Raw genomic sequence first — 7,367 nt, 5'->3', positions numbered from 1 at the left:
AAGTTCTTAATTGGTAAGGAGGTGCAAATGAACTTAATGGGGTTAATTTTGTATGCAGCAGAGTCAATGAAACTTTGGTTGGATGTATAGCACTTATTGGGGTTGTAGGCTGGAGCAGCTGCTGGTGGTGCCTGTGGCTGCGCTGGGCGCTGCCACACGGCGTTGGGGTGTGAAATCAGGCAGAGCTGAGCGTATTTTGGCCAAGCCAAAGCCTGGGAGCCTGGCTTGTGTCTAGGATCTGACTAACAAACTTTCCAGCCCCGCTTCCCAGCCGTGACCATTTTCGGACTGCCTCCGAGCTCCGTTTACATTCCTGGCCCTCTTTCCCAGTGCCGGTGAATGTAACGTGTTAATCCCCGGTTTTTATCTACTTTTGTTTTTTCTTTCTGCCTGTCGGTGTCCTATAAACATTGATTTGGCGGTGCTTCCCACAGCGGCCGTGGATGGGGCTGGGTGTGAGCAAGGCTGTAGTGTTGGGATCCTCCTAGATGGGACCCTCCAGAGCTGACCCAAATGAAATGGGTGAAAGCAGGAGATAATCCAGCTAGGAGCTGGGGGGTTGAGTTTTCATGGATTAGCTGAAAAAGCATCTTTCTGCAGCGATGTTGGTGATGAGGGAAGCCTGAAGTCATCTCATGGCTTTACAGAACACTGGCCCAGGCTGCCCAGGGGGTTGTGGAGTCTCCTTCTGTGCAGACATTCCAACCTGCCTGGACACCTTCCTGTGTAACCTCATCTGGGTGTTCCTGCTCCATGGGGGGATTGCACTGGATGAGCTTTGAGGTCCCTTCCAATCCCTAATGTTTTGTGAGAAGATGAGCAGACCTTGATGCTGACCCTGCTCGTAGAGGTAGAACCATCCCAGGAACCCACCACTGTGCCCCGGCGCATTTTGAGTGGTCCATGCAAGGAGGGATTGCTCTGAGAGTGGGGGGCCTGGAGCCCCCCTGGTGTTTCAGAGGACGCCTCCAGGTCTACACCCTCTCCTGCAAGGTGGGAAGACCAAGTGTGGAAGCTCTGCAGGTGGTTTGCTCTTAGACCAGGCTGTTGTAACCAGCTGTGTTTGGGTTTGGGAAAGGGATGCAATGGATCCAGCTTAGGGCAGATGCTTCCCACCCCACATGTGGTTAAGAGCCCTGGGACACGCCTGGCCAACGGTGTGGGGGAGAGTGAGTTTTGGGGTGCAATCCCCCTTAGCATGATAAAGCAGGGGGTCCCTGCAGGCTTTTTCACACTAGATCCAACATGAAGGATTGGTGTGGCTGGGGGATGCTGCATGGGGGTCCCAAGGGGATGTGTGCTATGGTTGGGGGGTGACATGTGCTGGGGGAGGTGGTTCCAAGGGGATGCTGGGTGCTGTGTTTGAGGGATGCTGGGTGCTTGGGGCGGGATCCCCAGTGGGATGGGTGCTATGGTTAGGGGGTGCCGTGTGCTGGGGGGGGCGGTTCCAAGGGGATGGGTGCTGTGGTTGGGGGATGCTATGTGCTGGGGGGGTGGTCCCAAGGGGATGGGTGCTGTGGTTGGGGGATGCTGTGTGCTGGTGGGGGGATCCCCAGCAGGATGGGTGCTGTGGTTGGGGGATGCTGCATTGCCAGGAGGTCTCTGGGGAGATGGATGCTGCATGCCAAGGGGTCCTTGAAGGGACCGGTGCTATGCCCGATTGGGGGTCCCTGCGACGCAAGGTTTTGGGGCAGCCGGGGGGTGTCCCGGGGCGGGGGGCGGTGCTCGGCGCCGGAGGGCGCGGCGTGGGGCCGAGCGGCAGCGCTGCCCCTCCTCTGGTTCCTCTTCCTCCACCTCCTCCTCCTTCTCCTCCTCCTCTTTCCCCCGCCGAGGCTCCGGCGGTCGGGGCGGCCGCGGGGCTCCGCTCCCGCCGCACCCATGGGGCGCCCGACGGTGCGGCCAGCCCGGCGCGGGAGCTGAGCCCGGAGCCGCCGCCAGGTACCGCATCCCCCCGTCCCGGGACCGAGCATCCCCCCGACTTCCGCCCCGGAGCCGGCCGTCCCCCCCCGCCCCGGGACCGAGCATCCTGCTCCGTCCGGACCAGCCCTTGTCTCCCTCCGGGGCCAGCTCCCTCGCTCGCCCCCTCCCCGGGGTGGGGAGGGTTTCAGATCCCAGCCGGGTGCGTGGAGAAGGGGATGGGCGGCGGGGAGGCGATGGGAGGAAGCTTTATTTTGCCCGGGGAGCGCAAGCCCCGCAGCGCGGGCATGAGGTGGCCAAGCCCCGGTGAGGAGGGTTTAGCTGCAGCCAATGCTCTGCTTCAAACCTCTAGGAAATAGATGGATTAAGTAGTTTTGGGGCCTTGCATCCGCCTCGCTGTGTCCTCGCAGCTCTCGTGCTTTTGTAGCCCCTTTTCCTATTTAAAAGGGGCTTTTCCCCTCCCTCTTGCTGCCCAGGAGCCGAGCCCGGTGTGGCTGGCTGCCGGTTCCGGCCATGCCCACTGTGGCCAGAGAGCCCCAACGTGAATTTTGGAGTTTGCATCTCTTATCTGCTTCCCTTACACCCCCAAAAGCTGCCTGGGGAGCTGCAGGCTGGCTCCCTGCTGGAGGCTGAAGATGGAGTAGGAAGAGGAATGGATGGAGCCAGAGTCCCTTCCCTGCTTGGGGAGCATCCCAGGCTGGAGTTTGGCTCTGCAGCCTCCCATTTGGGGAGCACAGGAGGTGCAGGGAATCTGGGATCACTCAGTGATGGCATATACGTGCATGGGACACTCGGTGGGCTCCTGTCCCTGTGTAGGATGGGGTCACTCAGGCAGAGCTGGGATGCAGAGAACACCCTAGGAGGACAGGCTGCTTGCTCTTGCTGAGCTCCCGCTCAGCATTTGTAGCTGCCAGGGCTGAAAGCGTCCAGAAAACGCGTCCAGGCTGCGTTTCCTATGGCTGCCGGACTTTTCCGGACCGTTTCCTCCACCCTTTCCCCGGTGCATCACTCCTCTTAGCACTGGAGCGGGGGTGAACACCACCTCTTTTCCCCGGAGAGCTCTGGACCGTGGTGCTCATGACATCCCAAGCTGTGTCCTGGCGGTTAACCCCCCACCCTGGATGAGGGGAGCAGCAAGTTTTGGGGTGGCGGTGCTGGGAGCGCGCAGGCATTGCCTGGGGAGGGAGCAGGCAGCGGCGGTGGGACATTTCCTTCCTGGAAGGCAGGAAGTGATTGTGTCTTTGTACGAATGACACGGAGCCTAAAAATAACCGGCAGGTCTCTGTTGTGAACAAACACGCTCCTGGGATTTGCTTGATTTTGCTTTATTTAAGAAAGCAGGGTGGGGGGGAAGGAGAAAGCCCGGGAGAGCGAGCTCCACACGTGCCACCGCATGCAAAACCCCTGAGCGTGCAAGGACGCGTGAGATGGTGGGTGCTGGTGTGCACAACGTGCCGCTTGGCGTGCGAAAGGTGCTGCCTGGCTTGCAGGAGGTGTGATTTGCAGCATCCCAGCTGGGCAAAGCGGCCCCGTGTCAATGGATCCCGTCCCATTTGCTCCGCCAGCCTTCCCCGGCGGGAGGGGAGCCGGTGGTTAAGCTATGAATAGCACAAAATCATAGCCTTCGCCTTCCCGAAACGCCCTGGCCGGGCTGCTCGTGGCGCTGAGCCTCCCCAGGGGGGTTGGGAGAGGGGGTGCTGTGCCGTGGGTGCTCCCATGGGGTCCCCACCCTCGGGGACACCCCCACGGGGTCACGCTGCACAACCTCCTGCCAGGAAGAGGTGGAAATGGCGCGAGGTGAACAATTTGGCGGAGCGGGTTTGGGCGCGGAGCTTCCTGGTGAACTGGGAGCGTTGGTGTTGGAGGAAAGCTCCTCCGCCCCATCGTTTTCTCTTTGGAGATGCCCCTGGCCTTCATCTCCATCCTTTATGGCTTTTGTTTTAATTATTCCTTTGCACTACTGAAAGGGAACTTGCAGTAAGCAGGCTCGCAGACCTTGAAACCACACGATTTGCAAATGGGAGCTTTTGTTGCTCTTTCCATTGATGTTCATTGACGAAACCCCTCATGCATCAGGCAGCCTGAGCATCTCCTGCGTGTCCTTCAGCTGCCTCTTGGCCCTGAGGAACGGCATGAGGGGACCTTAAAAAGGGCAATAAAGGAGCTTTTTGGGGAGGAGAGGGTACATGTGGCGGCTGTTCATCCCAAGGGCAACCTGCACCTGGGCTGCCGTTAGCCATCGCAGGTGGGCTCAGCCAAGAAAGCCATGTCTGTTTTGTATCCTGCCAACGAGATACTCACCTTTATATCTTAATTGCTCTCATGTTTTGCTTAGTGAGGAAGGTTTGACACTGCTGATTAATAATTGGCTGTAAATGGGGTTTGGGAGCAGGGACTGCAGCCTAGGTACCACTTCCAGTGCCTCCCAGCGGGTCGCAGCATCCTCCCCGTCCATGGTCACCTCTGTGGCGGGGTGCAGAGTCACATTTCGGGGGTGCCATGCCTGGATGCCTTCTTTTTCCCCCCTTGGGGACATGGCACTTGGTTTTCTGCTGGAAGACAGAAGCGTGTTGGGGAGGGGGTGTGAGATGCCGAGTCCTCGTTATCCTTCGTTATCCCACTGGGATTTGGGGAAAGGTTTTCCCCTCCTCCCTGGCTGCTGGTGGAGCAAAGGGCGCGCACGGGATCGGCAGCACTGATCTTGGCCAGATTGAGAAATACCCCTGTACTTTCTAGGAAATGCTGCTTATTTAGTTATATTTTTGGCGGTTGGCACTCGCTCTGCAAGGAGCCCAGAGCCCGTCAGAATGGAGGGAGGTTGGCTTTGCTTGTTTAAAAATAATAAAACCACCAAGACTTGTAAAATCAGAGCTGTCTGCTGCAAAGTTGGCTTTCCGGAGCTTTTCTTCCTCCCCATCGCAAAGCACTTTGGGTTGCGTTGCTTCCTTGCCTTACTTCACCCTTGCAGCATGGTGGGCGAATGATGTGTTTCAAATAAACTGGGACTAAATATGTTACTTCTCACCTTTTTGTTTTATTATATATGTGTGTATATATACATATATATATTTAATAAGCCAAGCTGCTTCCTTCTAGCATCACCGGGAACTACAGCAGCCCGATTCCCACGCAGGCTCTGCTCCAGGGTAGCTCCCAACACACACTGGCCCCACCAGCAAAGAGCTTGCTGCTTGTGTGTTATTTTCACTGTTTTCTGAAGAACAAGGTTAAAGAGCACGCTGGGGTGGGGGGCTCAGCTCCAACACTTCCCTAGGGCTTTGGTGATGCACCAGGGCTTCCTGCAGGCTGCTGTGGTGTTTCCTGCATCCCTGCATGGGTCAGCGATGCTGGGTACCCCCGGTCCCTTGCGAGTGCATCCGTGCTGGCTTGGCACCAAAAAGCTGCTGGGGAAGGAATGGATGAGTTAGGAGGATGCTGCAATTGCTGTTGCTTCCCAGAAGGGCTTTGCATTTTGTTTAAAATAAAAAACACAAAACAAAAATATATAGAATAAGCTGGGGGACGCACAGAGGGAGATTTATTTGATTTATTTGATTTCCTGCTGACAATGAGGCGGGCGGGCAAGTGCACGCTTCCTCCTCATCGCGACGGCCGGGGCAGATGCATCCTGCAGCTGCAGCCCGGCCGCCCCCCGCTATATTTAATCCATTGTTTGTGCTGACTTTGAGTCCTCGCCAGGTTCCCGGGCATGGGAATAACCCTGTGCCGGGCGACACGGGAGAGGAGCAGCTTGGTGAGGTCGGGTCTGAGCACCGCACATCGTGGTGACCTGTGTGGGAGCGGCTGCAGAGCCGTCTCTTGGGATGCTCAAGCATCTTCAAGGAGAAGATGCAGGCAGGAGGCAAGGATGCTGTGCATCTCTCCTAGAGAGGAAACCCCTAGATAAAGCACCATGCAAGGGAGGGGATGCTCAAAACCAGCTTGCACCAGGTGGTGGCTGATGCCACCATAAAATCCACGTGGATCACCTCCAAGCATCCCAGCTTCTCATAGCAGCATGAGAACAGTGCAAAGCCCCACCAGCTTGGCTATGTTTGTTTTTTTCCTTCGAGAACAACTCAGATCTTAACACACCAGGCTGAGACATTGGATACAGTTGGGTTCTTTTAAATACAGGTGGAATAATTAAACTACTATTTTTTAATTTATTTTTTAAGGGTAACTTGCCTGCTTAAGCACCTGCTTAGTGTTTGCTAACTGTGTTCACCTACCGAGTGGGGGGAAAACACCTGTTATTTGGGCTAATCCAGAGCCCTTTGGGCTTGTCCCTGAGCTCCTGCCCACCTCGGCTGGCCTGTGATGGTGGCTCCATTGTGTCTTTTCTCATTGCAGCCACCAGCGATATTTGGGAGGCTTTTCAGAAACAAGATGGTTTTATCTGGTCTCCTGGGATGGGGTTTTGCTTCCCCAGCCAACCCAATTTTGTGTCCCAGTTTGCAGGTTGGGCAGCCCTCCCGCTCCCATGGGATGCAGCACTACCAGTAAATATCTACTCCCATACGGATAATTTAGTGCTTCCCTCTTCCCGGGGGTTTTTAGAGCAGTTCCCGTGGTTGCCCAAAACACCTATTTTGGGGTAATTTGGGTACTTTTCTAGAATATGCTGGCTTTTGCCTGCTCGAGGGAGAGAGAAGCTGAAAAGTGATTTCCTCTCCCCATTCATTTTGTGGTTTGAAAGAGCATTTTCAAATCTGTCCGTTTTCTTTTCAATCTGTTATGATGTGGTTTGTTGAGGGGGGAGAAATAATCCCTGGGGGTTTTACAATGAAGGTGGGAGACTGCGGTGGGGGGAGAAGGACGAAGTAAATAGGAAGTAAATTGGGGGTGAGTCTCCATTCCCCAGCGTGCGGACGCTGGAGCGAAGCCAGAGGGGTTGGTACAGCTTGTTGGCTGCTTTTGAAAAGATGCACTGATTCTGAGCAAAATAAGGAGAGAGAGGGGGGGGAAAGGCATTCTGGCTGAGCTGTGAAACATGCAAAACCTCCCTGCGTTTATTTTTTATTTCGCCCCAACAGTATTGATGTGAAAGAAAAGCATAAGGGCACTTGGAGAACCGGCACTGGCCTGAAACAGCTGTGTTTTGGGGTTTTTTTTTGCCCGCTTCTATCTGGTGTAAAAGAAACCAGGCTGCCTAATGGTGCAGAAAATTCCCGCTTGGAGCAACAAGTTCTCTGCGGAGCGGGGAAGGAAGATGGGGAGGAGGGGAGAAATGTGCGCTGGGGCACGGCTGTCTCAAAATAGCACATTTTCCGGAGGCTTTTCCCCCCCTGCCTCGAAGCGTTTGCAGCTGCTGGGGGCATCGCGTTCCCTGCGAGCGCAGGAAGGGGCTGATCCGGTGCTGCTGAAGCGGTTTTAGGGCTGGGTTAAAGGCAGCCCTGGTTTCCCCGCGCCGCGCGTCGCCGCCGAGCAGGTACCGTCCCCCTTGGGAT

Source organism: Nesoenas mayeri (genome assembly GCF_963082525.1).
Source record: "Nesoenas mayeri genome assembly, chromosome: 7".
Taxonomy (NCBI): domain Eukaryota; kingdom Metazoa; phylum Chordata; class Aves; order Columbiformes; family Columbidae; genus Nesoenas; species Nesoenas mayeri.
Note: the sequence above shows the minus strand (reverse complement) of the source record.